Here is a 25,498-nt window from a genome sequence, read left to right as displayed (position 1 = left end):
AATTGAGGTGTCCATGAAAGCTGTCTCTCTTATCTATAGGTGATACAACTTTAAAAGTAAAGCCTGCCAGGGGCAGTGGCTCACGCCTGTAATCCCAGCACTTTGGGAGGCCGAGCCAGGCTGATCACGAGGTCAGGAGATCAAAACCATCCTGGCTAAAATGGTGAAACCCCGTTTTTACTAAGACACACACACACAAAAAATTAGCCCGGCGTGGTGGCAGGCGCCTGTAGTATCAGCTACTTGGGAGGCTGAGGCAGGAGAATGCGTGAACCCGGGAGGCATAGCTTGCAGTGAGCGGAGACTGCACCACTGCACTCCAGCCTGAGCGACAGAGTGAGCCTCTGTCTCAAAAAAAAAAAAAAAAATTAAAGCCTATAACATAAAATAAAACTGTAGCAAAATCTTCTTTTGAAGTGAGCATAGCTATTTTAAAATTAGACATGCTTGGAACTGGACTAGGATGTACTGGGCCCAGGAGCTATAATGAACTTGAAGCAAGTATTACATATATATATGATAGAGGATTACACAGTTAAACAATACAAGTGAGCTCTTATCGTAAGTAGTATTTCTCAGTTGCTCACTTTACATTTTGTTGCTGATTTCAGCATTCACTTTTCTAATAAACGTGCAGACATTTTCTAAAGTGCAAAATTACATTCACCTGCTATTTACGTAGCACTTATCTCCCTGTTTGCACCAGGGAGCCAATGAGCACAAACCATTGGTTTGAAGTATCAAATTGATATGACATCGCAGAACCAGGTGGCTTTTGGGAGTTGTGACAGTAAAACAACTGAAGCAAACCTTCAGCCATAGGAAGCTATTTTTAAAGTAGAAATGCAATTTCTTTCATTTAAAGTAGAAATGCAAATTATTTCCAACATAAATGTCCATAAATAGTAAACTATTTAATAACCTTGAGAAAAAACAATGGATGAGGAAGTTAGCTTGCCTCTTCTCTTATTAATTTTTTATCTTCCATTTATTTACAATCCTTTTTATTTTTCTAATTTTTGCCTGGGTTTGCCATATGCTTATACCCACAGCTGAAGAGGATAGATGAATTTAATGGCACCTGCAGATACCCTCAAAAGGTAACTAAGACTTTGGCTATAATGTAAAAAATATATAGAGTTTCCATAACAGATGAATTTTCTTTTCCCTTGCACACAAACCTCAATTATAAACTCATTTAATTTAGAGTCACTATGTGCTGAGGTAATTCCACTACATAAAAATATGATTACGCCTGGTATATTTTGACTATGTTTTATTGCTAACAAGCTTCCCCTAATCTGCTCTGAAAGCTTAGCTCTGACTGCTTGACTAGTGCAGTTGTGAAGATACTGTTAACAATACCCACAAATTGATTCCAGAAGTAAGAATATGGTGTCTTGGTCACTATGTTGCAATAAGCTACAAGTACACAATTTTAAAATGGAATATTGTATTACAATGCCTGTAGTAAGTAAAACCAATTATTAATGTCATCTAAACAACAATGAAGCAAAGTTATAACTTACTTTCATGCAGACATTTATGAAACGTCACAGCCAGAAGCCTGAGGAGTTAGTGGAGCTGATCTTTTTTCATAGAAATGTGTCATTTAGAGACAAAGTACACCAGTTGAATAAATAATTATAATGGTTGGTTATATCAATGATGGGGTGTATTTTTGTGGGCTAAATTAATCACATTTGAAAAATTACTAAAAATATGGAATTTGAAAGTTTAAAAGTTCTCCAGCCACTTAGAATTGTCAATGTAGTAATGATCTTTCTCACAGCATCTAGATTCATCAATACCAATGGCTGTACTCTGCAGTCCATTTCAATAACACGTTAGCAGACCCCATCTTTACTTTTCTTAATCTCTCAGAGTGGATATGCTTCCAAATTTTTAATTTTTAGCTTATTTTCTCTCATCACAAAGTAACATTTTTCTTTATCAAAGCAAATCTAAACTTAAATGCCAGTCCCTTAATCCTGTGTTCTCACAATTTGTCAACCCTATTTTAACTTAATCTGCCTTTCTCATCGCCCATGCTCCACAGCCCACCATTCCCTCCTCCTGCACTGCTCTTTTCCTGATCTGCCCATCAAAATTCTCTTCTGTTCAAAACTCAGTCCAAATTTCAACTCCTCTGTGAAACTGCCCTACTCCTGTTAGATGGAAATGTTTCTACTTCCCTATAATTTAAAAACAATTTTAATAACTTTCTTAAAGTCCTTTCCACATTCAGCCTGACTGTATAAATCTAATGATATATGTACATTCACTGTTTTCTGTGCTATACCATTCCTGAGGTTAAAAAATTGTCTTGCTCATCTTTGTATCTGGAGTGTAAAATGACTTTTCTCACTCAAAATGCATTGACACATTCTTACTAAATAATAAGCTGGGATTTTTCTTTTCTTCCTTTTGTATCACTGCCTTACCCATAATTATAATAAATTTTAAACAATTAACTAACAAATGGATAATACCCTGCCTTAAAAGTTAAACAAAATATACTTACTCTGTTTTATATGCCTATGAAGAATTTTATAGAAATCTCCAATTTGCCAGAAACTTAAAAAACAAAATCTTTCCCTGTAGAGCCAACTTTTCTCTTTATTTTTTTAATTGTGTAAAAAGAGGGAGAAAGGAAGAAGTAGGAAGAAAAAGTATCAGTTATGGTATCATTCATTATCCAAAAAATAACTCACCAAACACATATGTTGATAGAAGTAAATAAACATTACCAGACTAAGATCATGCCTTTATTTAGAAAACAATTTTTCTATTATAAAATTAAATGAACATTTTTTTCCATGCAACCCAGGAATTTGACTCCTAGATAAACACGACAAATGAAAACATATGTCCATAAAAAAAACTTGTACATGACTTATATACAGCAACTTTATTCATAATAATTAAAAACTGGAAACAGTCTGAATGTCATCAACAGGCCAATAAAATAAAAATGGAGGTACATTCACACAACGGAATATGTTAGCAATTAAAAGGAGCAAAATATTGATGGACACAAAAACATGAATGATTTTTACAGACAGTAGACTGGGTGAAAGAAGGCAGACAGGAAAAAGTACATGGTTGGTGATTCCTATAAAGGAAATTCTAGGACAGATGAAACTAATCAGATAAGAGTTTCAGGGCTGTGGAAGAAGACAGCGAATCACCAGAGAGGGCTTTCTGGAAAAGTAGAAATGTTCTATTGTTTTTGGTTGGGGTGATGGTTACATGGGTATATATATTTGTCAAGCGTCACATACACTGCTTATGTGTAAAAAAACTTTATTTTATAGAAATTATACCTTTAAAATGTTGTTTTCAAAAAGAGATTGTGTCTTTATATCATACTGTAAATATCTTCCTGTCCAGATAAGCTTCCTTTCCTCAGTTATAGACTCATAACTGCAATAGTCCTAGTCCTCAGGGATCTCAAGAACAGTTGAAACAAAGTGAATAAAATGCCTGACACAAAATTGGTACTATGCCTTCAATAGAACAGAAAAAAATAGTTAAAATTTAGGAAAGCTAAATGGAGATAAGAGGTTTAAACACAATAAACAAACCATATTTTCCAAAGAAGTTTTATTATACCTATCAACATAAATAAGACTAATCTAAATGATTATCAAAATATGTGTCAGAAATAAACACGTACATCATTTATTAGGTCAGGGCTCTAAGTAAAAGTTACCCCAAAGATTGATTTTGAAAATAAAATTGGTTTATCTTGTTTAGTAGTTATAATATAGGAAACTATGACCCAGAATATAATGCATTATATGGAAAGATTTTTAAAGTAATCCAGTTTCTAGAACTTTATACCATCATATAAGTACTGGGTCAACCAATATGCAACTAAAATTATAAAATGGTTAATTATTTAATTTAACTTATTCCTCCATTGATTAAAATTGGCGTATAAGCAAAAGAAAACCATAGCATCTTGGAAAAGAGACATTATTCTGTAATCTCCCACACATACACAAGAAGTGTAATCTTCAACAGCAGCCTTTTCCTTTAACTAAATTAACAATGCTTATTATATTCTGGCCTCCAGATGCAGAATAACATGTTTCATGTTACTATGCCTAAATTCTGACCTGGCAATAATACTAAGAAACTCAGCAGGAAGGCTGGGCATGGTGGCTCACACCTGTAATCCCAGCACTTTGGGAGGCCAAGGAGGGCAGATCACAAGGTCATGGGTTCGAGACCAGCCTGGCCAACATAGTGAAACCCCATCTCCACTGAAAATACAAAAATAAATTAGCCGGGCATGGTGGCGCTTGCCTGTAATCCCAGCTACTTAGGAGGCTGAGGCAGGAGAATCGCTTGAACCCAGGAGGCGGAGGTTGCAGTGAGTCAAGATCACGCCATTGCACTCCAGCCTGGACAACAGGATGAGACTCAAGGAAAGGAGAGGAGAGGAGAGGGGAGGGGAGGGGAGGGGAGAGGAGGGGAGGGGAGGGGAGGGGAGAAAGGAAAGGAGAGGAAAGGAGAGGAGAGGAGAGGAGAGGAGAGGAGAGGAGAGGAGAGGAGAGGAAAGGAAAGGAAGAAAAGAAAGAAAGAAAGAAACGGAGAAAGAAAGAAAGGGAAAAAAAAACTCATCAGGACACCCTCAAACCAAGCTAAAAATAAGACTGTGAGTGGTATAATGACGAGTCAGAAAGCTGTCTTTTGTGGTAGTTACTAACTCCAGACACAAAAGAGGAGGAGGAGGTGCACAAGACCTAGTGAGTGATCTTGACCTGGAAGGATTTGAAATGTTCCTTCTATCAAAGTGTATATATGTCCTGGGCATTTGTCCCTGGGCCTCAGACTCTTAAGAAAATGGCGGTTCTAGAACGGATACAACTATTGAAACTCTTATCGGGCGTTGCCTCTTTAGGTCTGGCACTCTAAGGACTCCTTTGAGCCCAAAACACAATTACCTGCAACTGGATGCCTACTTCTGAGCTCTGCTAGGGATGGGTGAGAAGATCCCAGCAGCAGGCCTCTAAAACCAAAGTCCACTGTCTTTGTCTACTTCTTCAGCCCGGATCCCTCCTTCTCCTGCCTCCACAGCAGACGCTGTGTCACCAAATCTCAGAAACATACAATCCGGGAAAAGATCCTATTCTCACCAAGCTCTTTATCTTAATTTCCTTCTTTAAAAGAGAAAGATGTTCTAAGCATTATTATATAAAATACTTAATTTCCTACAAGGGAATAATAAAGCAGAGAATAAAGAAACTTGCAAGAGAAAGCTACAATTACAGCTTAATGTCCACAAAGATTTTAGAAAGACTTACTGCTAGAGAAAATTTACACAAACATATTTATAGTCCATAAGTTTTATCTCATTTCAAACCAACAGTAGCCAATACCCTAAGAAATATTTGTAAATGATTTCAGAAGGAAAATAAAAGCCACCATGAAATCAGGCAATGGCATTTAAACAAAACTCTTCCATACAACTATGTAAATCAATGGCAGTTTCTTTAAAACAGAATTGAAAGCACACATAATGCATTTTAATGCAGAAAATACAAAGACATTAATATCTGTAATTCTACTAAATGTCAACGATTCTGGAACCCACTTACTGTGGAGTCAGATATAATGAAATTCCATTTGTAGTGAAGTAGAATGGAAGATTAAAATTACGTCAATGGAATATAATGCACAAAGCACAATTCTAGTAACAGTGTCTTACAAAGAAATCTTGATGAAAGGATGATTTCACTGTAAGCCTCCTATACCCCTCAAATAAACACACTAGATTTTAACATCAATATTTTACTAAGTAAATTATAATGAATTCAATATTTAACACTCTAATATATGAAACTGTACACAAATCTATTATGAAAGAACAAAATGTGTGTGTTAATATGAAATAAGATGGTATACATATTCTAAGTTGTATCTGGTCATATTTATTAATAGAATACAAAAATGAATTAAACACTTGAAAGTGAAAGAAGGAGTAAGAATTATTTTGAACACATTGATAAAATGAATGGATGTTTCCCTCTGGTGAACATGAGAAACCATCAATTTTCTTTTACTGAATCAAGAAAACATTGGGTGGTGGGTAGCTCACATTTGTAATCCCAGCACTGTGGGAGACTGAGGCAGGAGGATCACTTGAGCCCAATAGTTCAAGGCTGCAATGGGCAAATATGGGTGACAGAGGGAGACCCTATCTCTAAAAACAACAACAACAACAAAAATACCCTCCACTTTCCTTAGCACACTCTACTTTTTTTTTTTCTTTTTTTTTTTTAATTTATTTATTATTATTATACTTTAAGTTGTAGGGTACATGTGCATAACGTGCAGGTTTGTTACATATGTATACTTGTGCCATGTTGGTCTGCTGCACCCATCAACTCGTCATTTACATCAGGTATAGCACACTCTACTTTTGATACCCTACCTTCTCTTCTACTTTTAAAATGGGTTGAAAACTCATTTCTTCCAGGTCCTCATTGCTGAGTCTACCTTTGTCCAATTACTTTTGTCCCTTTGGTCGCACATATCATAATGAATAGTGTAAATTCTTCATCATATTATATATTTGATTTATTTTCTCATTTTTCTTGTTTCAATTATGTGTTTATATGCTGAGAGTGTGGGAAAGGTGGAATTTGTCTCAAAATTATGTGTTTTCTTCTTTTATTATACCAATTGGGACATCAATAGTGATTGAATTCTGTAAGAACTTGCCAGGTCATGGAAATATTTTCAATTGAAAATATTTAAAGGGAATAGAAAAGTGGCATTCTGTGTTAATTTTTATTCTCTTGGTGATATGGTCTGGTTCTGTGTCCTCACGAAATCTCATCTTGAATTGTAATCCAAATTGTAATCCCCATGTGTTGGGGGAGGGACCTCCTGGAAGGGGAGTAAATCACGAGAGTGGTTCCCCCATGCTGTTCTCATGATAGTGAGTGAGTCTCATGAGGTCTGATGGTTTTATAAGGGGCTTTTCCCCCTCTTCGCTCTGTACTTCTTCCTGACATCATGAAGAAGATTGTGTTTGCTTTCCTTTCTGCCATGATTGTAAGTTTCCTGAGGCCTCCCAAGCCACGCGAAACTGAGTCAATTAAACCTCTTTATGAATTACCCAGTCTTGGGCAGTTCTTTACAGCAGTGTGAGAACAGACTAATACACTTGGTATGTATTCTTCATGAATCAAGAAACAGTAAAGTGATTGAAAAGACATTATGAATTAAATAATGAATAAACTCTGCATCAACTGTGGAATTATTAGCTAAATATTCTCCTAAGACTGGGAATTAATATTAAATACTTCTTTTAAAATTTCTGTTTGGTGATTAGCTAATATAACTGTCAGAGAGATTCCACAAACTTAATGTCTAAATTTCAGTAACTATGTAACATAGTTATCATGATTTCTATGGAGAAATAAAATCAAATACTATCTGATGGTCTTAATTAGCTTCCTTCTTCACCATGCTGGTGTCATATGCTTCACTTTTGTCTAGCATCTGGCATCTAGAAGGTTTCACTGTTTCACTACTCTTTCTATGCCTCTTCACTAACCTTTTGAGTATGGTAGTATATAAGGTAGTATATACCTCTACAGTTGGGGTAAAGGGGATCATTTCTTAAAATGAATGACTTAGCTTAATAAAAAATAAGCAAGGATAGAAACAGAATCCCAAGATTTTCTAAATCTCAGACATACATTTTTGTTCTATATTAATTATTCACTCCAATATGGAAAGTAGCATTTCTTAAAGGTGAAAGCTAATTTGAAAATTGCAGCATTATAACAATATTTAGAGATGAGAAGCCCAGGATTTTTGAAAATTGAATCTATAGATAATCTATAACATGTTTTTGTTTTGGGTTTTTTTTTATTGTTCCTAGATAGGGTCTCGCTCTGATGCCCAGGCTAGAGTGCAGTTGTGTGATCATGGCTCACTGCAGCCTTGACCTCCTAGGTTCAAGTAATCCTCCCACCTCAGCCTCCTGAGTAGCTGGGACCACTGACGTGTGCCACCACACACAGCTGATTTTTTCATTTTATTTTTGTAGAGGCAGGGATCTCACTATTTTGCCTAGGCTGGTCTTGAACTCCTGGCCTCAAGCCATCCTCCTGCCTTGGTCTTCCAACGTGCTGGGATTACAGCTGTGAGCCACCATGCCTAGACAGGAGGGTGTTCTGGATGGCTCAAATACCTTAGTGAGAGAGGGGAGTTGTCATTTTTTGCAAAAAAATGGATGAACCAGATTAATTTAGAAAAAGTAAAGAGGCAATCTTGTCCAAATCATGAGCTTTGAAGGTGTGGAGAACCTAGGAAGAAAACCAGCAGGGCATATTTTAAATAGCTGTTAAACTCCTAGAATCCTCCCTTAAATTTAAATATTTAATTGGAACATCCTGTTTCAGGAATCCATGATCTTACACCTTTCTTTCATGTCCTGGTAAATTCTGTCTTTAGTTCTTTTTTCTACAGTTGAGTAGAAATTGTAACTGCTTACATCTGACAGTATCATAATGTTAACCATCTTCATATTTTTTTCAATACCTGTAAGTGGGAAGTAAGTGTTCCTTCCTAAAAGTTAGCTCTTCCTTTTCTATTTTTCTCTCATTCAGTATTTACTGTGACCATTCTAGGTGCCAGGCACTGTGCTATGCAGTAAGGATACAGTAGCAACAAAACAGACCTGGGCCCTGATCTCAAAGGTCTTTTCTTGTCCCCCTTTCTCTCAAATTCACTCATAAATAAAAATCCCTCCTTTGCTGAAGGGCCAGCTCCACCTTACTTTTTATTAGTTTCATTCTTAAAATAAGGAGAAGAATATAGGTACTGCATTTCTTGACCTCCAGATGTTTTACTAATTCTAAGTATTTCACCATTTTGCTGGCTGATAACTTCAAGCAAGAGACCATACACATCCAAGGACACGCACGCACATGAATTATCTGACATATTGTAGAGGCCTTGTGAGTGGTTTTTAAAACATATCTTTTTGCCTGAAATAGGAAGGACTTTGGTGGTATCTAAAAAGAAACAAAGAAAAATGAAAACAGATGCCAATCAAATCGCCCCATGTGAGTTATCTATATTTTATCCTTAGAATTTACATCTTAAATGGGCATTTTAATCTTATGTAGTGTAATTCTCAGCCAAAAAGACCTTCCATACAGAAAAGTTCTGACTAAGCCAAGAAATACGCATTCCTTATCCAAAGCTTAAATACTGCTCAACTCTTACTGGAATATCCTTAGAGGTGGAAAAATAAAAACTCAAGAAGCAAGATAATTTAAAGTAGCCTTACTTTCTAAGATATTTTATTTATTATCTAGGTGATATTAATAGTGATAACTCATATCTGTCCATACTGTGTTTCAGTATTTGTAGAAATTTATATCTTATACAAATATTCATTCATACTATAAAAGGATCAGGGGGAAAAAGTACACATAAAATGTTTTAAAAGGCAACACTCTTGGTCTGTCCAAAAAGAGCTGATTCTTCATCCAATTTTTGAGTGCCTACCATATGTCAGACTAGAAGCTGGAGATAAAGCAATAGAAACAATGAAAGGCAAAAAGTCCTAGCATTATATAACATACTTTACTAATTTATAACTGTTAAAGAGCTAAAGATCTTAGAAGAAGAACTAGTTGATTAAATACCCTTCTAGTTCTCTGCCATAGCAATTTCTCTTGAGGTTTATCTGAAATATGATTGGATTGGTCTTCTAACTCATTATATAACTGAAAATCATAAACAGGACAGATTCATTACATACAGGAATCCAATTTTGACCTCCTCTATGGAATTACGTTCAGAAGAGCCTGAACACAGCCATGTGTTAATTCAAAATAAAAAAAAATATTTATGTATCTCCTCAACTCTGGAGATGAAGATCCTTTTAGAACAGAATTTATATTCCAACAGTCTGGGCAGACAAACAACAAAGAAGAAAAATAAATAAACAAGGGTATTCAAGATAAACATTTATTTAATTGTTCAAAGAAATTACAACAGGGAGTTGAGTGCCTGACAGAAACTAATTTAAAGTGGTCCTCTGGAAAGGCCTCTCTAAGAGGTGACATTTGACATGAGATTGGAACACTGAGAAGGAGACAGCCATCGGGGATCTAATGGAACAATGTTATGGACAGAGGAACAGCAAGGACAAAGCCCTTGAAATGGAAAAAAAAAGTCTTTACTGTTGCTGGAAAATAACAGAAAAAGAGAATAATTTGAAATCAAAGAAAAATACAAGAGCTGTCATGAATAGCCTTAAAATCTAATGAATTTAGAATTTATTCTTATAATAGAAAAGCATTGAAAGGTTTTAAGCAGAGGAAAGATCTAATCTGATTTACTATTTTCAGAGTTCACTTTGCCTATTGCATGGAAAATTGATTGTAAAATGGAAAAGAGAAAAGAAAGGAGAGCAGCTGGGAGGCTGCTGAAGTTGCCTAGGCAAAAAAAAGACAGTACTGTGGTCTAGAAGGCAATAAGGACAAAAAGATGTGGATATTTATGGAATAAACTCTGGTGGTATAGATGACAGACATGTTGATTATTTCAATCTGGGAGGTGAAGGAAAGAGAGAAGTTAATAGTAACTTCTAGATGTCAAATTTGATTCAAGGGGTGAATGATGGTACCATTTTCTGAGTTGGGAAAAGCTGATGGGAGAAGAGTTGAAGAAATGCAGAGCACCTATGTTCAATCCTAGCAAATGTTTGCTTTGAAGGACCTAGGAGACAACTAAGCAAAGATATCAAGTAAATAGGCAGTTCTATTACCATCCATAACCAGGATATGGCAACTTAGACCACCCTATGACCACCTCTAATCACACTAAAACTATGGCCAACAAGCCCAGTTTCTAGATCTTTTAAGTTAAAGCTCCTGTTGTCCATGCTGAAAACACCACCAACTATAAAGTCTTTGAATGATGATTCCATCCTCTTCTGAATACAAATTAAACACTTAATTCCATTTAATCTTTAAAAAGGCACTACTATTGTCATTCTTTTAAAGGTGAGATTATCAGGTTTAAAGAAGTTACATAATTCGTTCAACAGCACTATTTCAACAGCACTCAGCCAGCAAGGTGTGAATCTGGGACTCAAACTCTTGATGTCTAACTTCAAAAGTGCTGCGCTGCTTTGTGCCCACACCGCTGGACTTCTGATGCAGTCACAGCTCTAGCACTACAGCTCCTGTTAACCAGTAACCTGGCCAATAGGATTTCCATTGCAATCCAATTTCAAAAAGGGGGCCAACTGGATGATATTCTCTACTCTGGGAGTTTACCATAAGCAGAATTACAAGATATTTGATCAACAAATAGGTAAGATATTCCCTCTTTTTGCTTATTTATTTCCTTATGTACAGAAAAGGTATGACAACAAAACAGTCATTTTTGTAGTACTTCAGTTCCAGCTGTGGCTTTGGGGATACCCTGGGCCAATGAATGATTAAGTTAATAACTTTAACTATCCCTTTGCCATCACTTGTCATATATCCATTAATTAACCAGGAAAAGCCCTGGGCCTTGATTGTTTTTGCTTTAACACTGCACACAACAACAAAGAGAAAACAAAAAGCACACTCTTACCAATTAATAATTCTAGGAGTGCTACAAACCCTTAAATATGACTCAAAAAATTCACGCGTACCTGACACAGTTAAGAATTTATTCATTGCTATCTCCAAGGATTCTTTAAAAAAAATATGTTCATAGACTCTTCTGATATATCAGGATATAGTGCTGAATGTAAATGGTAAATATTGTTTAAATGTTAATCTTTTCATAGGAAACCTCACAAAAGAGGGAAACAAAATCACCTCTGCAGTATGTCACTAAAGGAAGCCCTTTACTTACTAATTTGTGCTCTTTCAGGGTTCAGGTCACATGCTGCCATGGGTAAAGGTGAATGGGCCACAAAGAAGAACCACCTAGGTCCAAATCTTGGTCTCTACCGGTTCACTGGTTGTTTGACTTTTGGAAAGTTACTTAACATTTTGTATTTCAGTTTTCTCTTCTGTTAAATGAGATTAATAGTGTCTACCTTTGATAAATTAAGGCATGAGACATGCTTACAGCAGTGCTGGCCCATAGTTAAGTATTCCATAGATGTTAACTAGTTTTATTTCACTATTTCTCACCAAGCAGATCTGAAAACTTAATACAGTCCTAAACTGTCAAGAAGGAAGGTCAGCGGATAAATTAATTTGCATTAAAGTGAATAATAACAGCACAGCAAACATTTTAGAAAAGAATAGCCTGTGAGGGCAATGTTTTATCCAAAGGAATAAATAAATAATGATAAAATTTCAGATCCTAGGTGAATGAGGAACTTTAGAATAACGTTTTCTCAGCGCCACTTCTGGTAGCACCACATCAGGAACTCAACGGAGAAAATCAGTCCCTAAAAGTTGAATGAAAAATATTTTATCAAAGCTTGAGAAAGAGAATAAAGAGAATTGAAAAGGTATTTTTGCAGAATTTTAAAACATACCATTATCTACATATAAAGTGTATCTATAGCTATTTACAAAAGCAATAAAGATGGGACACACCAATTAACTCTTTCTATGTTACTGGAAGTGTATGGGAGAAAAAAAAAAAAAAAGAGAGAGAAGGGTGAAGGCATGTTATTCAACAGGACCAGGACATGGATTCCAAAGTAAACTGCTCCCTTTGTCTAACATTGAACACTTCCTAACAAAGAAATACATAAAAAGTCTGCTAAATACAAAATCTGACATATGCAAAGCCAGTCTAATTTTAAAAGATAAATTACATTAGATAAGGAGAGGGCATATTGGGCTGCAAACACATAAACCTCAAAAATTTAGTCATTTAAATTGTGATACTAAAAAGTTCTGAGCAATTTGTCCACTTAATCTGGAAATATCTTATTACCAGTCATGTTCAGACCCAGCAGTGTTTGATAAGCAAAATATCTATACATCTGAAATCAGAGCAGTATGAGGCCCTTGAAGAGTGAAAAAGTTGGTCAAAACAAATAAGAAAAAGAAACCAGATCCATCATTTGACACACATATAATGGTATTAGAAGGGCACAGAGAAAAGAATCACGTTTTAGGTTCTCAACATTACAAAACCTTTTAAATGCTTTAGAAATCACAAAACTTCAAAGGCTAGAAATAAATGAAGGAAATTACAAATTTTGAGAAATATGATATCCAGTGCTTCTAACAAGAATTCTTTCTATGAAAAGTACAAAGGACCCCTCCTGATGTGAGTTCAGGAGCTCAGCAAGGAATAAAAATCTCCTCTGCTAATATTCAGAATTACCGATATTAGCATGTTTCCTTTGTACTAAGCCTTGCTCATGAGTTCACGGAGTCTCGCTCTGTCGCCCAGGCTGGAGTGCAGTGGCGTGATCTCTGCTCACTGCAAGCTCCGCCTCCCGGGTTCACATCATTCTCCTGCCTCAGCCTCCCGAGTATCTGGGACTACAGGCACCCGCCACCACGCCCAGCTAATTTTTGTATTTTTTTTTTCTAGTAGAGACGGGGTTTCACCGTGTTAGCCAGGATGGTCTCGATCTCCTGACCTCGTGATTCGCCCGCCTTGGCCTCCCAAACTGCTGGAATTACAGGCGTGAGCCACTGGGCCCGGCCATGAGTTCACTTTTAAAATCTGTTAAGAATAACATCATATGTCCAACTGTGGGTAAGTACACTATCTCTACTCTAGTTTGAGCAAGTGAACCGAAAGAAAGAAGGGCAGGTGATATGGAGAGATTTTGATTTCTGTATGTATGTCTGGCTGGTTTTAACCCTTCCTGCTTTTTCCACTGAAGAGTCTCTTCTGGATTTCTTCCCCCTTAAAAATAAATGGTATCACTCACCTAGACTAGACCTGAGGTAAAAACGGAAGTGGTTTTGGCTTTTTCTGATTGCAAAATTTACCTTCATATGGCTATAGATTTTGTAGAATTGGTGAAGAGGCAGGCAGTGAGGAACTTAACTATAGTCTAACCCTGTAGAGCTCAGAGGAAGATCTGCTATCCATAGGTACACAAGTGCAAAAATGCTTTCAGTAATGAGATGTAATTATTAGCTGCCTTTTCATTGTGTTGACATGTGCACTGATGGTGCAAAAGTAATAGTCGTGGGAAATACTGATGGTATGTTAGCGCAAATCAAGGCAGGGGTACTAAATCATGCTAGTGGTCAGTTTACTTTTCACCACCACACACTCCCAGAAGAAAAAAACAACTAGTTTCACAGATGAATGTACCTGATAAAGTAGTAACAATGATTAAATTTATTAAATCTTTACCCATGGGTACATCTTTTTAACATTAATTGTATACTGAAGCATGATGGTTGATTTGAGGAAAAGCATTTGTACAACTGTTTTCAGCTGCAAGCTAAACTAGCCACTTTTTTCATGGAATACCCTATGTACTACACAAAGTACCTGACTATGGTTTTTAAGACTCAGTTGTTTGATAAACACTTTCTTAAAAATGAATAAAGTAACTGTAGTTCAAGAAAAATAACAAAATTTGTCAATAACTACATGAACTTACAAAGGAAAATAAAAATTCTGAAAAACTTGTCTCTATCACTGTGAGATTAACAGCTTCTAATATTTAGGGACTTTTCTGATGAGATCAATAGTGATAAAAAATGTGATTTAAAAAATATTTTACAAGAAAATCTGTCAACTTGTGAGTGATCTGCATAACTAGTAAATCAGTATCTTCCAAATGATCTATGAATGATGCTATAACATCACACTTGGGTAAAATTCTTTCTAAGTGCAAGATAGATCAGTGCATTTTAATATAAAAGAGTACAAAAATATCATTGATACAGTTTCAGATACCACACTGCAGCCAATCATTTTGAAAACTACCACTTACTGAGTTTTGATATAGAATCAAAGAATATTTATAGCTATCTTAAAAGGCACTGAAAGCCTCCTCTTTTGTCCAACAGCATATCTATACTTGTTATTATATATTTCTTAATATGCTTAAACCAAAGTAATTTAAACTAAAATAACATGTAATAATTTGAATGCAGAGGCAGAAATGAGAATCCAGTTCTCTTCTATTAAACCAGACATGAAGAGTTTTATTTTGGATATAAAATTATTTTTCATAAAGCTATGTTCTTTTTGTCAATATGCAATTGTTTTATTACTGTTTTTTTAAATTAATTAGCTAACATTTTTAAATTTTCCAATTTTAATTTTAATACAATCAAATAGTAGATATACCATAAATCAAAGCTTTGATTATTTTTAAGAGGATAAAGGAATCTTGACACAAAATGTTTCAGAACCCCTGGACTATTTTTATGATAGTTTTATAGTTTCACTAAATACTTACTATTTGCTATATGTTTGTAGGAAACTGATGTACATTTTCAGATACCACATTTTCTTCTTATGCAATAGTATGTATATGTTTACTAAACAAATAATTTGTGCCATGTTTGAAAGCTATGTGTCATGGGTCCTTGAAAACAGGAGAACTAAGTATATTAATACAAAACATTTTAAATAACATTATTAATAAATATATGTATATTAATAATAACATTATTAATTAATAACTAATGGTTAAGAGCCACTGGGGGAAAAAAAACAAAGAAAGGGGGTGGAGCAAACTTCATAACCAATGATGCCTAAGGCCAACTCTGTCATTTATTACAATAACAAATAGTATTAATAATGGTATTTGTATGGTCTGCCTTATTTAACCCTTATAACAACCCCATGAAATAGATTCGAACATTATATTGTCATTTTTTAGATGGAAAATTGAATTTCAGAATAGTTAAATGATTTATCCATGTTTAAGGTAATCTCTTTAGGAAGGGATAGAGGGAAAATTTATATTCTGTAATTCCAATTACAAATCCAGTGACTTTTCTAATGTATCAGAATGAAAAAAATGAATAGTTGCACATTATGTGTTAGGCAAGATTGAAACTTTGAAGGTAAAAGGGCCTATAAGAAGTGTTTTGTCTGAAATATTTTCAAAATCCAGTGTTCCCAAGTTTAGAAAAGCAGTTTTCTCTAGAGATTTGTTAGAGTGTTACATGATTTTCTGAAGTAGGTTTTTTTGGTTTTGTTTTTTGGTGGTTTATTTTAATAGTAGATTTAACACAAAATGGACACACTAAAAATTTAATACACAAGTAGACACACTAAAAATCCTCCCTATCCAGAGTTGTATTAAATAATGTATTCCAAGAATTTTTTTTCACTGTAGTAATTAGGGAGAGTCCGAATAAAGACAATCTATATTGACAGCTTTTCTGGAATCCAATAGACTTTTCACTGAAGGCCATGCTGAAATTAACTTACATTGTGTGTCAAACATGCCAAATTGTCATCTCTACCCAAGCAGGTGTCAAGAAAAACAAATACTTCATAGACTAAGAATAATAACTAACCTTTATGAAATGCTTACTATGTGCCATATATTTATCTAAAGATATTATATGTATTAAAGAAGTTTTTAAAAAATAGTTTATCAACAAAATAAATACATAGTTAACAATGAGATTCCTAGAAAAAATGTTTATTGTATCACATTTTAAGTATGAATAACTACAAATTAGTGCAAAAATTTCCATCATGTTGCCTGTTTTAAATCACTTCTCACACAGAGCTAGTAACGTAGCTGTTGGCTAATTATAGGAACTTGTGTTTCTTCTTATCTCTGTTACTGACTTGCTGTGTAACCTCGACAGAATTATTCAATCTCTTGGCAATGAGATAAATAGTTTGCCATCTATAGTCTCTTAGGTTCTACTCAAAGAAATTTTTAGAATATTTTGCTGTTTTTAAGCAAAAAAGATATGCTATATGCAAAGCAAATATCATTTTTTTAGTTTTATGCTCATAAAATAAATAAGAAAAGAGCTAGCATTTACTGATTATCTGGCAAGCATTTTCACATTTATTATCTAACCTAAACCTATTTTACAAATAGAAGATTTAACTCTGTTGATTCAGGCTTTTGATCTGAGTAAAGTGGTGACTTGGCTATGAATCTAATTCTAGCTTTCTCCCAAGTCCATACATTTTCTATGATTCGAAGTTACCTCCAAAGCAGAGTACTGTATGTGGAAAACGAAGGTATAAAGAGGTATGTATTAATAAGAGTTTTTATTGTAGGCTAAGCTATAAAGTTGAGAATAAAAAAATACTGCAGCGCAAATTCTAATTAGAACAGAATTCAAACACTTGTGTTTTCAAGTATATAAGCAAATTCCTTCCTTCACAAACACCCTCAACTGAATTTGGTATACCACATGATATTGGAGAAGAGTGTTTCTTTCAGCCAGAGAATGTCATGTTAGGTTGTCAGGTTTAATTCCTTTTTTGAGGCATTTTGAAAATGAACATTTATTGAGGCTATACTAGATGTTTCATGTTTTATATTCAGTGTTTTACATATACACCATGACAAACCAATGAGACAAGGTAGCTCACTGAAATGACAATTGCACTGCTTCATGTTCTCTTTCAAACTTTCAGCTTCATCCAGTAATTGAAAATTGCATAGAAGGCAATAAGCCAGGAAATTGTGTCAACTAGAATACGTAGGCATTTGAAAAACTATATTTGATGCAGCAAACTCTACTAACTCTATTTCTTCTATAGAATAGGACCTTCTAAGTTACAAGTCACTCGAAAGGGATTACACCTTGGAATTTTAACAGTATAGCTACTGGATGGAATATTATAATTGTCTCATTTATAATTTATTCTTTGGTCCATAATCCTTTGTCAGGGCAATGAGACTTTTCTAGAAATTCAATTTTTAGATTTTCTTATTCAAAGATTTTGATAAACAAAATCTAATACCTTAAGAAAACAAAAATCAAACAGACAACATACTAAATACACAGATTAGGTCCTGTGAGTGCTAGGCTGTAAATGGTACATGTGTACTGGTACTGCAATTACATACATACACAAACACACCCTCTCAAAATCTGGGAGATTAGAAAAACTTTGTCTTAACTGAGTTCAACTTCAAATGAAAGTCTTTAAATGTTTTTATGAAGATGCCAAGGTTTTTCATCTTTTCAGAAGGACTTTTGAGATTAACCTTGCTCTGATTCTTAGGTATATCTGTTTGGTTCTTGTTCTTTTCATTCACTGACATTTACACATTGACTATTTTTAAAGATTTCATTATACAGTATAATAAATACCATTGTATTTCTAGCTTGCTGCAGTAACTTCTGTAAAGTGACTTCAGAAAAGCCAATAAAGAATCATTAATATTTTCTTATAGCCTAGTGTCCAGTAATCAAAGTTCTAAGAATGTAAAGACTAAAATGTGATGAATGCATTTGAATTAATGCATAGTTTTAAGTAATACACATGTGTGTATATGTCTACATAGTAATAAGCAGTGTGTGTGCGTATGTGTGTGTATATATATTTAAATGAAAAAAAATCTTCAAGACTAAACATTTTATTTTTTGTTCTTCCATAATACCAAATGAATCTCTGATTATGATAGACTAACATAACTCAGAAATGGATATATATTTTTTTTTCCTCAGGGTGTTTTATAAAAGATAAATATATAAAAGTCCAATTTCTAACTCTAAAACAAGCATTGGAATTTTTATTTGTCCTTGACAAGTTGCTGGGCATATTTTCCTTCTACAAAATGAGGATAATTATATTAATCTACTGAACAGCTCTGCTACGTAAGTAAATGTGTTAATGCTCACAATGCAACTACATATTATTATACCAATCGAAACCATCTAACACTCAGGACGCAGCTAAATGAAGAGCCTTGGGAAGGTACACAGTTCGGGGGTCAGTTGAGTGGACTACACATGCAGAGACATACTTAACATTGCACAAGGTACATTTCCTAAGTGTCAGGCACTAAACAGCTCCTGAGGTTTTCATCATCAGCAGTTTGCATAGATTAACTTGTTATTTGAACTAGATTAGGCATGTCACAGAGGATGATATTATGAATAATAACCCATTAATAGGCAATCTTCAATGATATTGTCACGTGTCCAAATAAAAGCCAAATAGCATAAAGTTCCCATATTAAGATCCACACTCAAGATTACTTAGGAGAAAAACCTTTTTAAACCCATATTATACATCTTTGACAAGCAAATTTCTTTAGCTTTAACTCACCCTGAAAGTATGTCCCAAATTATCTTTAGATAGTAATCACCTGTGGCTTTTAATAAGGAAAATTTAAGTAACATTTTGCCTTACTATCTTCCTGAATGTTACATTTGTTAGAATTTTAATTACCATATTTTATTCACAGGAAGAATACTAAAGGAAAAGGAAAATAAAGGGAGGAAGGAAGAAAGGAAGGGAGGAAGGAAGAAAGGAAGGGAGAAAGAGAAGGAAGGGAGAGAGAGGGAAAAGCTATCCAATTTTTTCACCTTTTTGTTCTAAATGACAGAATTAAATTAGGCCAAAATTGCATACTATAGTCCAAAAGGTTATTATTAAAACTTACAGCGATTCTTAAAACAGTCACAAAAATGGAAACGGAGCATAGAATAAGTTTCTGAATGTAAAAGAGATAGCATTTCAAAGTTCATATCATAAAATAAGTCATCAGACCAATACATCACTATGTCATTTTCAACAATTGTGTCCGAACTTTAGCGTTTGATATTGAAATAGAAAATAAAAAAGGGAACTCCAAAGTTCCTGTATGTCCATGTGGGATTGTGAATAATTCATTTTTGTTTTAAAGTGCATACTATTTAAAATTACCTTTTAAAATCTATGTCATATTTCTAAGTACACTGGAGCAAAATTTTTAAAAGCTGCGGAAGTTCCCGGCACACAAGTTGTTTTTGAGGTACTGATATATTTTGAATAATGGAATAGCACTGAGTTGCCAAAGGGAAGAAAAGAAGTGTTACAAAGACGCATCTGAGCTTCACCATGATAAGATAAGACAGGATGGTTGAAGTGGGATGCTTTTGAATGTAGAATCATTTAAATGTGTTGTTATCAGTGGGATGTTTGGGACAAGAGATGAATCTAAAAGAATTCTATGCTTGGACTGTTGGTCTAGTCCCATGGATTAGTGCGTGTTAGAGAAAAAAAAACCATAACAGTGATTTTATTCATTTATTTAACTCTGTTAAAACTCACCAATGCCTCCCTGTCTCACTCAGACTAAAAGGCAAAATCTTTACAATTAAGGTCAACAATGCTATGTGTTCCAGTTTCCCGTTTCTCCTCTGAGCCTTCTCACCGTGCTCCGAGCTTAGATCCTCAGAGGCCTGCTCCCTGTACAGAGGGTACTTTTCTCCCGATAACTGCACGAATCACTCCCACGTCACTTTCAAGTGTTTGCCCAAGTGAGATCCTCTCAAAGTGGTCAACTTTTACCAACTATTTAAAATAGCCATCAACCTCCCTCCATTCCTAGAACTCCTGACTGTCCTTACCCCGCTGTATTTATTTGTCCAGGGCATTTATCATCAACTACATTCTATACAATATAGGTGTTCTTATGTTACTTCATTATATATTCATCATAGTCCTGTCTCCTCATCTCCATCCCAACTAAATATTAGTTCCACAAGAGCAGGAATTTTTTTGTCTGTTTTACTCAGTGTAAACATTCATTCATTTACCACATTCTAATGCATATAGGCCCAACCCCACCAATTTCCTTCACAAATTCTGACCTCTAAATTCAGTCTTAACAATGGGGAAAGCCTAGAATTAGTTTTATTTCTATCTGCTTGACATATACTAAGCCTGGAAAATCTACTTGTATCTTTCTCTAAACTCTATCTTGTTTTCTCATTCACTGCAACTGAGCTTCTGCCTAAATTCCTGTTTAGCTCTCGAGTTTCAAGTTGCAACTATAAACAAATCCTAAACCCGAATCTTCTAGATTAGAAGTTAAACCACTTGTGCAACCACTTACAATAATTATTTACAATAATTTCTTCCTGATCTTTTTCACATGGTTTCTAGATGCTAAATCAGGCCCTACTGCAAACTGGACAGATGATAAGTTGCAACTCTTTAAATTTTTGTTTTGTTTTGTCTTTTTGAGATAGAGTCTCCCTCTGTTGCCCAGGCTGGAGTGCAGTGACACGATCTCGGCTCACTGCAACCTCTGTCTCCAGGGTTCAAGTGATTCTCGCCTCCGCCTCCTGAGTAGCTGGGATTACAGGCACATGCCACCACGCCCAGCTAATTTTTGTATTTTTAGTACAGACAAGGTTTCTGCTATGTTGGTTCAGATGGTCTTGAACTCCTGACCTCAGGTGATCCACCCACCTGGCCTCCCAAAGTGCTGCGATTACAGGAGTGAGCCACCTTGCCCAGCCCCCAGCATCTCTTGATATAGATTCAGTTCATTAGTTTGCATGAAATCCTAGGGCAGAAAAATCTTAAGATAGACCAGAAATCTGTATACGTTAATATGTGAAATATAACGTAATATAAAATTTATATAAATTTTATTAATTCTATCACATCTATAATATTTAGTGTTGAATATATTCATATGAATATTTTGAATATGTTGAGATGCCATGCATTTTATCTGTTATGAATCATTTTTACTAAATGATTAGGTCAGTATATGGCAAACAAGCCAAAAAATTACATATGCAGCAAAGAAAAACATTTAAAAAATTAATTCCAGGTTTATGGCCACTATAAGTCCCCTGAAAACTTCTCAGGTAATTTCTAAAGTATTCTTGCGTGTTATAACACAAGATGTTTTAGAACTGTGCAATTGACGGTGATGTGGAAATTCCATGCTAAATATCTAAGTATTCTTGCCAAAAATGTGTGAGGATTGTCTCAAACATGTTTTTATTTTAAATCCCAGAAGGGATTTAAGAGCACATTTTTATATATCTAACATTTTCTTGACATTTTAAGAATTCAGAAATTTAAATACAAGTATGCACTCTAAAAACAATAGACTACAAGATTAGAATCTTAGAATTGAAAAATGGCTAGACAGTTGATGGATCTTAACTTCCTCTCAGTAGAGGTATTCCCTCATAAAGCAGCCCTCACTAGTTGTACATCTGATCACTGCATGGTCATTTCCAGAAGCAAGTTGGTCAAATACAATCCAGCTATTTCTGAACAGCTCAAAATGTTGTGGGGAGAGAGTGAGGAGAGTAGCTGTTTTCTCCATATTATAAAATTCAAACCTGGTTGTTTGTCATGTTCTTCTATGAATCCACGTTCAGCCTTTAGAATAGTCTCTCTTTAACATAACGAGTCTTCGGAAAATTTGAGGACATTTCTTATGATTGCCTTCCCTAAATCTTTCCTTGTTCAGATGGAAAGGTTTTACTTGGGACATTTGTCTTCTGAACATCTCAGACTCTTAACCATTCTGCTCTCCCCTCTCTGAATCTACACCCATTTGTCAATGAAATACCCAAATGTGTGTTAACCAACAGACCTATGTGCTTCTATGAGTTTTGTATAAAAGTGAGCTAACCTTTTTTGTCACTATATTATACTATATGTTCATATTGAACTTGCTGTAATTCAGAGTGGCCTTTCTCTTCCTGTCTTCATATTCATTCCTAAATATATAAAGGATATAACTAATTTCCAGAAGAACACAAATGGAGTTTTTTTAACATATGGATATGAATAATAAAAGCAACTTCATGTAGGTGCCATTCATGGTCCAGGCTATAGAGACCTTTAAAATTTTTGAACTTGTTAGTAACCTGCTTAGCCACCTGTATCAATTTTGGACCACCCGCTTGATAAGCTTGGATTTTACATTTTCCATCAAGCCATTACTAAGATAGTTGAACATAAGAAAACCACTGTAGAACTGCTAGAGACTTCTTTCCAGATTGATCGTAACCCACTATGCAATATTCTTTGGAAATTATTTTTCAATCAGTTGCAATTTAGCCAACGTTATGCTTCCATTTCCACATATTATTCACAAGAATATTACAAAAAATTTTAGACGCTGACTTGCTGAAATGCAGAATCATTTTGATTACATCATTCTCCTATTTTGTCAATTTTAAATATAGCTAAAGAATTTCCTTGGACTATCATTCTTGCTGAATCAATGCTATTCATACTACAATAGAGTATGCTATACAAACCACATAAGATTTCAAAGAAAAAGTAAAAAACAAACAAAAAGTCTGGTTATGTTTCTAACTCAATTACAACATCTCAAAATGGTTGATTCATGTTAAAAATTCTTAAGAAACTGGCATCGAATTATAAGGAAAAATAGAACTTCTACACAATTAGCGCTTGCCTAGAAAGGTCAGTGCTGGTATAATCAAAAACAGAAAAGTTCATCTTAGCCAGGCAACCCCTTCTTCAGTCATACTCATATCCCATGATTTTCACAGAGGGCTTGCTTCAGTAGAACAACACTGAAAAGAAAACATGGCCTAAAAAATTAATGGAAAGAAATCTTGGAACCATAAAAAAGAAAATTCAGCACAAACAATACCAGAAGTGTTTTAGCTCTTGAAAATGAAGTTATCTTATGTAAACTTAAATTACTACTACTGCAAGCCTATGTTCTAAATTTGTCCTTTGAGAATAATAATATCTGAAGGCGAATAAAGATCATGTACATAAGGCATTTTTAAATCATAAATCACTATCCAATTTTAAAGTTCCATGAATTTTACATACTTTTAACATTAACGGGTTTAAATCATTTATCCTTGAGCCAACCTCCAAATATATTGTAAATGGTCTATGACAAAGACAATAATGGATACTAGAATGCAGATTATAGCAGTCTATAGTAGATTGTATGTTGTAGTTATTTTGAATAAAATTCCTTATTGTGTGTAGCATTTAAGTGGTATCTTGACAGAATGGTAGTATAAACCCTTCCTCTGGAATTCACTTCATCTTGTACCTGGGTCATAGAAATCAGAGTTGATATTACCTTATTTGAAAAGAGAGTAAATAAGGCCGGGCGCGGTGGCTCAAGCCTGTAATCCCAGCACTTTGGGAGGCCGAGGCGGGCGGATCACGAGGTCAGGAGATCGAGACCATCCTGGCTAACATGGTGAAACCCCGTCTCTACTAAAAATACAAAAAACTAGCCGGGCGTGGTGGCGGGCGCCTGTAGTCCCAGCTACTCGGAGGCTGAGGCAGGAGAATGGCCTGAACCTGGGAGGCGGAGCTTGCAGTGAGCCGAGATCGCGCCACTGCACTCCAGCCTGGGTGACACAGCGCGAGACTCCGTCTCAAAAAAAAAAAAAAAAAAAGAAAAGAAAAGAGAGTGAATAAGAAGGGAGACGGGAAAAGAGAAATCCTATGCGTGCTCAGGATAATTCTCAGCAACAATTCACTTGATCCCTACACTGCATGCTTTGAGTTTCTACCCCATTCCAAGTGGACATAAGGATCGGTGCCCCTGGCCCCTCATTTCTCCCAGCTACCTAATATTATTAAAGTATTATGTCTTATTTAAACACATCTTGTAATTGAGCAAAGTTGAATAGTTGAAAGTAGCATTTTAAAAAATCAGTGGCCAGAGATACTCTCAAAATCACTCTCATAAATTCTATTCATTAAGTCACATTGGCCCCATTTTACCTCTCAGAGAAGCAAAAGCAAAAATAGAAGAAAAAAAGTTATATAGTGAATGCAAGGCCGTTTTTATTCCAAGAATTTTAATCAGGGAGTTATTATTATAGAAGGAGCCTGGGATATCTCTTTACTCCTTAAAAAAATAGTACCGCTAAAAATGCAAGATTATAAGAACAAATATCAGAACTATTGACTTAGCTAGAAGTTAACTGGAAGAAGGATAAGTATACTTCAAAACTTTAGCAGATTCAGCCTCATTAAAACTTTTAAAAGCTTCTAACCTCCAGATTTTGTACTCTTAGGTTAAACATTTTGATATTTAAAACAGAATAATAAATATTTCTTAACTTTTTTTACTTTGATACAGGTTTTCCAACTTAAAGAATTGTTTGCTGAAATACTGTGTTACAAAGCATGTTTTAGAATGCTGCACATGTACTTCCTGTAAAATCATGATAATAAAATAACTCTTCAAAGACTCCCAAAAGTTTCAGAAATGAGAGAGATATATACATAAACACTAAGAGGCTCTGAGGAGAATAAGTTATTTAAGTTACATTAAATACAGCCATCTTCCAAAGTCTCCCAAATTGAATATCTCGTCACTGTGGCCTTAAAGTACACATGACATAGAAGTCTCCTCTGTGTTTAAACAAAAGGAGAAATTTTCCGATTTCACAGCAATAAAATAGGATATGAAGATAAGATGTGGGCTTGAAAAAGGTGAGGCTGGAGGCGCCATGAAAGAAAAAAAAACACATAACCTCTTTAGAAATCCTGTTTTAAAAGTTGAAAACAAAGTTCTGTAAAATTTATACATATGTGTGTGTGTGTATATATGTGTGTGTGTGTGTGTGTGTGTGTGTGTGTGTGTGTGTGTGTGTGT

At 34.9% G+C, this 25,498-nt stretch overlaps 1 protein-coding gene across 1 annotated transcript in view; it reads right to left on the bottom strand.

Annotated features, from left to right (window-relative positions):
* The window catches only part of LAMA2 (laminin subunit alpha 2), a 601,080-nt gene that overhangs the window by 574,858 nt on the left and 724 nt on the right, over window positions 1–25,498 (bottom strand). The window lies entirely within an intron of this gene.

The sequence above is a fragment of the Theropithecus gelada genome, chromosome 4 (genome assembly GCF_003255815.1).
Source record: "Theropithecus gelada isolate Dixy chromosome 4, Tgel_1.0, whole genome shotgun sequence".
Classification (NCBI taxonomy): domain Eukaryota; kingdom Metazoa; phylum Chordata; class Mammalia; order Primates; family Cercopithecidae; genus Theropithecus; species Theropithecus gelada.
Note: the sequence above shows the minus strand (reverse complement) of the source record. Positions and strands in the feature narration are given on the sequence as shown.